The sequence below is a fragment of the Rosa chinensis genome, chromosome 4 (genome assembly GCF_002994745.2).
Source record: "Rosa chinensis cultivar Old Blush chromosome 4, RchiOBHm-V2, whole genome shotgun sequence".
NCBI classification, from domain to species: domain Eukaryota; kingdom Viridiplantae; phylum Streptophyta; class Magnoliopsida; order Rosales; family Rosaceae; genus Rosa; species Rosa chinensis.
Window position 1 is genome coordinate 62,543,185 of NC_037091.1, and position 6,927 is coordinate 62,550,111.

Here is a 6,927-nt window from a genome sequence, read left to right on the forward strand (position 1 = left end):
CAAATTTCTCTAGGGTTCCTTCGAATAGTGTTTGCATCAGTTAACGATAGCTGTTAACGTCCCGTTTAAGATTCTTGTTTTTTTTTTGTTTCACGTTGGTTTTACTGCAGTAGGATGTAGGGTAATTTGTTATGATATGAGGTGTTAAATAAATCCACGTGGCGTTATTCTATTGGGTTGGTAGACCATGTGTCAGGCTAACATGGTTCTATTGGAGGACAGAAAAATTTCTCCAAAAGTATACACCATATGTTTCCTTCCAAATTAAATACAATTGAATTGTATCATTTATTCCTTTTCTGGTTACCAATAAAGGTTTATAAAAAACATAAATACTAAATAAATTCTATAGTAAAATAATAATATCGATCTTCTCATTTATGTGAAAGTCATTATATTAAAAATTTCCATTACTGTAAATTAAACTTATTAGATCCATGAGCTTGAATTGAAAAATTATAGTAAAGACCAAATTTGTATCCAAAACTCTTCATAACATTGGACTTTTAGAAGAAACCGAAAAAATAAATAATATCTCATTTCTATAGAAAAGCAAGAAAAATAAATTTCTTACAAATACCGTACGGATCAAACAAGACCAAAACATTTTCCTCCCATAGAAATGTGCTATTTGGACCAAAATGCAGCCACGACTTGTCCTCGTATTGGATAGTAGACACTCTTTTTGGCTTCTCGCAAGTATTTAATTGAGGAGAAATTCTTATATAAGGCAAACGTATCACATAGCGGTGTAACTATCCAATTAAAACCCAGAAATTTTTTATGTGTATTCTGAAATTATCATTACTTCATTAAAGTCAATACCCAAAACACACTCATACATGTGCACTGATTGATCAACCTTACCAGATACATGATATGTATGCCCTACATAAAAATTTCTCAATTGCGGAGCTAAGTTAGCCATCTGATTAAAACAAATAGGGTCAACATTTTGTTTTCCTGTCTAGACAAATTGCATAATTGCAGGTCTTGTTTTGTCACTTTGTGCGGCATAATACATCATAATTAGTCAATTGAGTGGGATCATGCATAAGAATGCAGCTATTAATTAAATGATTAGAATATCAACTTGTTAAGTAAGCACCAACTATTTCCTACAACACATCATAATATATATTTTCCACAGAAACTTCATGGATGCATACATGCTCATTCTCTATTCATGGTTGAACCATGAGACACCAATATCCATCTTTTTAGGTAATATAATTGATATTTCTCCTTTGAAAAATAATCGATATTTTTCAAGGGAATAACTTAACGTTAGGAGTACAGTTATCCACACGAGAATAAATAAAAAATTGAATTGAAAATAGAAAAAGAAAAAAATATCCAACAACTTTTCAATTCTCTATGGGTTTTGAAAGCTTGGAGTGGGTAAGAATGAATGCTTGCTGGGCCTTCTCATGGACCTGCAAACAATATCAATCCCTTTTAGTTTTTAGCTTTTGGCAAAAATAAAAAAGATCTAACGATCCTCTGAGATGGAAGAAAAGAGGACAAGGTCAGCCACTTCATTCTTTAAATTTTCCATAAACAAATAGCTACTAATTAACAAAATTTTAGGACTTCCTAAATCCTAATAACAGTACAGTTACAACATATAAGAAAGAACATAATTTGCACGTCAGAGAAACGCCCGCAATGTTCACTACCAGCTCCATTCAAAGTCCCCTCCATATCTAGGAGTGGAGTTATTCACACGGCTCATATCTTCTGGCTTTATAGAGTTTGCATATGCATGCCAGCCTATGAGATACGGTAAGATATATTGCAGAGAACACATGGATATGAGTCCTAACAGGCAAGAATTCAGCAAAATTAGTGGAGAGTAGTGGAGATCATACATTGAAAGCGGAGTTGAGAACAACAAACTCCGCTTTGGTGACAGGAATATAAATGTTCTCATCCAAGTTGATAAGCTTGTTTTGAACACCTTGAATAAATGCCATATAACCATAATTGATATCAGAAATAGACTGTATGGTTGACCAAATGAGGTTAATATTATATAAGATAAAACAGAATGACCAAGTAACATCAAACTTTTTCGAACACCTAATTTCTACCGGTGTATTACATATTTCAATGTATTACATAAGTTCAATACAAATAAGGTACTATTGTATTAGTTCACCACAAAGATTTCAAGGAATAAGAGGATTACTGAGGTTAAAGAAACGGCCAGATCCATCTGGAAGAGGTTCCACTTTCAACACCTTCCTGACCTTGCCTTCCTCACGGCACTACAAAACATTTTCAATTTTATTGATCATTTTATTATATATAATCATCTAATGAACAAGGTGCATTGCAACATGTATTATGACAGTGTGCATAGACATACATGGGCTTATGGATATCACAGTATATATGGCCACAGTACCAAGTTTTTTTTTGTTTTTTGGTCATACAGAACCAAGTTTATGATATATCATGAACTTAATGTTTTTGGGTTTTAAATCCAAATTAAGACCTTTCTGTTCAATGTATGATGACAAGATATGTAAAACCCAAGTAACATGTCACGAAGGAGTTCAAAATCCCATTCATCAACATAAAATGAACTAATGGAGTGGAGTAGACATAGCACCTATTCCCCTTAAAAGGATCGTGAAAAAATTCACAGACTCCCTCACACCTCACACCTCACACCTCACACCTCACACCTCACACCAAGGCTCACTATGCTTCCAATTTCTGTCACTAATAGCGAAAATACCTATACAAAGTAAATAAAAGATGACACATTTTATTTCAGTAGCAACCAACTTTTTTTGTTTAATTTTCAAGACTCATAATTGATAAGACAGCAGCAAGCACCTCTTGATCTTGGCAGGTTGAGCAGGTCTTAATCTTCTTCTGTTGGCATTGGGTATCGGCAGAGGGGACACATGTGGTTCATCTCCAGGCACTGAACAATGCAATGGACATGAAAATGGTGTCTGAGGTAATGGGTTCTTGCTCAAAATCCTCCAAAAAAATCACACAGGAGGGCGAGGTATTAGTATCGAGTGTCGCTCCAAACCCTGGAGTGAATGATCTGCTCTCAACTATATGGGGCAGGTCTAAGAATGAGGCCCTTTCTTTTATCAAAGAGAAGATCAGGCACAAAATCGATGGCCGGAAACAGAAGGCTTTGTCTCAAGCTGGAAGAACTGTTTTGATCAAATCGATAGCTATTGCAGTCCCCACTTATCCTATGACGTGCTTCAAGTTCCCTAAAGGCATCTGCGATGATATTAACTCTGCCCTTGGTAACTTTTTGTGGGGTTATAATGAAAATGGCAACAAGATTCACTGGAATAGTTGGGAACACTTGGGCAAGTCTAACGACATGGGAGGCTTAGGGTTCAGGGACCTCCACCATTTCAACCTTGCCCTCCTTACCAAGCAGGCCTGGCGCCTTATCCAGCAGCCTAATTCCCTATGGACTCGTGTGACTAAAGTCAGGTACTACCCAAATTGTGACTTCATCAAGGCTGAAAAAGGATACTGGGCTTCATGGGGTTGGTCGAGTCTTTTGGAAGCAAGGGACATAGCTCTAAAAGGCTCTTTCTGGCAAGTCGTCAGTGGCTCATCCATCAATATATGGACTGATTACTGGATTCCTCCTCCTAATTTTGGTTTGGTACATACTATTGATGCTATCCCTAGTAATGCTCCAACTCGAGTTGTTGAAATTATTGATCCAGACACCCGGACGTGGACTCTAGACCAAATTCTTCACATCTTATTACCCTCTGAGGTCGAAAAGATATTGTCTGTTCCTATAGGCAGGGGGGGTGGAGATGACAAGCTGGTTTGGCCATGGAACAAGTGTGGAGATTACACTGTCAAGTCAGCGTATCATTTGATCCATAACCAGCAGAAAACCTCCCATATCACCCATAAGAGTGGAACCTCCCACTCTGTGGATAGTAGGTGCTGGAAGTTATTGTGGAAAATTGCTTCTCTACCAAAAATCAAGATATTTCTATGGAAAGTCCTAAATGGAGCTATCCCCTATTTCCTTAATCTCTACAAGCGTAAGCTAACAGATGCCCCGATTTGTGGTGATTTTGATTAATCTATAGAGCATACTCTTCTTTTATGCCCTTGGGTAGAAATGGTTTGGTTTGGTTTCCCTTTGGGACTAAGGATCGATAAACAACAGGTTACTACTTTTGACAAATGGTTCTTACTCATTTCTAATTCTCATCACAACAGCAAGGAAAGGAAGTGGGTGTTTACCTGGATCAGCTTTCTAGCTTGGGCAATATGGAAGGCTAGGTGTAGCTTTGTCTACCAACACAATATGATCTCTCTTTCCCGGATTCTTAAGATTGGGATGGAATCAACTCTTGAGTATATGACGGCAGCTGAACCAAGCCCGACAGAGACCCCCCTCTCCAGGTACCATTGCCATCAATTGCGATGCAGCATGGGTAAGCTCAATCTCCGGTGGCATTGGTGTTTTGTTGCGCGACCACAGTTGCGGTGTTATTGGAGGAGCAGCTGCATTTTCCCAGAACTGTTTCGTAGAAGCTGCAGAAGCCAAGGCAATCCTTCTAGGGATCAATTTAGCCACCGATCTCAATCTGAGAAAGATTCAAATTCAAGTGGAGAAGCAAGTTCTTTGATCATGTCTCTTGGGAATGGATTCCCCGTGAAGCAAATTAGGCAGCCCATACGGCAACCTTGCTTGGACATCGGTCGGTGGGTCTTAACAGATGGGCCAGCAAGCCACCACCGTCCCTCACCCTTGTGCCCCGAAATGATGGTCTTCCATGCCCTCCAGCTGCTGTGGATTAAGATGGAAAGGCTTCTGTAGTTTTAGTTTCCTTTTCTCGGCTGTTTTTTTTTAGTTTCTAGTTGTTCTCTCCTTCTGCTAGTTCGTGTTCGGTATAGCTGGAGTGTATAACTTTCTGTTTGTTATTGTACTCGGGCCGCAGCCTCTGCTGTGGACCTTGATTTTGGGCATTACCAGTTTTATGAAATGATGCATTTCTCCAAAAAAAAAATTGATTTGCTCGCAAGAATCCCATTGGGCCTATATGGTTCATGTCCATCTCCGACGCGGTAAATGGCGTCCCACACCTCTCACACTTGGGCCACGGATCCACTCGTCTATTATGAAACAAAGGTGATAGGGTCTGAATTTTTATGAATCAGACACAATGGTATCCAAACTTCTAAAGTGATCAATTAAGTACTTAGACTCTAAAAATTATACCACTCAGATGCCTCCATTAAAATTCCACCCAATCTCCGTTAACTATAAGGGCAAACAAGACTTTTCACCTATCATCATATGAAAATCACTTTTAAGCCTTAACAACACCCAACACCACTATGCATGAGTATAAGCTAAAACTTCAGAAATTCAAACCCCTCAAAGAAGAACAACTCAACAAGGACGTTTCAAGTGAAACCATGGAGTTCAAAGCTAATCCTTGAGCAAAGAAACATCATGAGAGATCAAAACATTACCAAATCACATTACAGAGACGCTCGTCATCACTATGGCCTGCTATACTAAAACATGAAGGTAGTGCCTCTAGCTCTTTTCTACTTATGCCTACAGAGAAGTTCTATTATTTTGTCCCAAGTAAAATTCAAAAGACCCATGGAGTTAAATTTAGACTACAACCCCATTAGAAAACTATGAATTATACTCTGGAAATCTGAAATTGAAAGAGTACGTTGGTCTTGCTATCGAATGGCACACCCATTCTGGAGCTTCAAAATCTTTGGTCAATCTGTATGAAGGGGAATATGAGAATTAGAACATGAATTGAAGTTTGAGGGAAGAAAAAAAAAAAAAAAAAAAAAAAGGTATCTGAAGCCATGAATTTGTTTAACCGCACATGAATTTGGAATCAGACTTTGGTGAAAGATAATATGGCTGGCGTTATCTTAAAGTGAACAATTGGGTCAATTGCTAGGATGAAACTGTGAGCTTCAATGAAACTTCCAAACCAAGAATCATAAGAAAAGAAAGCGCACATGGATCTCTGAGTTAGTCGACGGCGTATAAATATTTAATTAGCATGTGAAGGCGGGGGATGTCTGATGTTGCCTTTGGATGTGTGAAGTACCTGATGTTGCCTCATGAGAACTAAATTCAGACGCCTTTCAAACTAAAACATGAATCTTGGGTCGAGTTCGGCGATAACATTCTGATGGAACTCCTTGTTGGCCCTATTGCATATTAAAACTCAGTTTTTCTGAAACACAAATGGCTTGACTAGATTAATTTGGGTGGATTTTCTACTAAATTAGGGAACAATGATGATAAAAATTATGTTTTTGTTGTGGTGTTGAGGATTGTGATAAAGTTATTTTAATTATTATTATTGTCGTTCGTCTCCGAGTGATAAGTGAAGGCAGTAATATGATGAGTTCGTAAGTTTATAAATTCTGGGTTGAAGGAAGTATGGTCTCGACCAAATATGTGAAAAAGGAAGAGATGGAACAAAAAATCACTTTTGCCCCTAATAATCAAGTCACATGCGTGGCACATGTTTTCATTTAATAGGGATTTGACGGAATTCTAACGGAAGTATCTCAATGACCTGACTTTTAAAGTTTAGGTACCTAATTGATCACTTTGTCTGAGTACTATCGAGTTCGGTTCGAAAAAGTTCAAACCCTACTCATGATAAAAACCCAAAAGAATGTAATGTTTTTGTTCTCTCACAGTTGATAGTCAACAGTTTAAAAAAGAAAAAACAATGTATTCTCGGATCTCCATAAACTATTATCGACCATTAAAGAAAAACTGTTTGGAAATCAAAAGCTTTATGAATCTCTAACCATCTTAACAATGTATTGATGCTTTCATCTTCATATAAACGTAATTATGTATAGTAGCATCAACACAGTTCATATATATCAAAGCTAGGTAATAGAATATTTGTA

General features: G+C 37.7%; 1 long non-coding RNA gene across 4 annotated transcripts; it reads right to left on the reverse strand.

The window, feature by feature from the left end:
- Positions 1-937: 937 nt before the first annotated feature.
- On the reverse strand, positions 938-4,924 carry LOC112199899. Of its 4 annotated transcripts, none has more exons than XR_005810535.1 (3): positions 4,258-4,921; positions 1,680-2,270; positions 938-1,436 (listed from the first exon to the last, which is right to left on the reverse strand). It is a non-coding gene; the product is annotated as an uncharacterized LOC112199899 (long non-coding RNA). The 4 variants fall into 4 exon arrangements; XR_002936097.2 differs by having other exon boundaries at positions 939-1,436; positions 2,192-2,270; positions 4,258-4,914; XR_005810534.1 differs by lacking the exon at positions 938-1,436 and having other exon boundaries at positions 1,520-2,270; positions 2,618-4,924.
- Between the last annotated feature and the right edge of the window lie 2,003 nt (positions 4,925-6,927).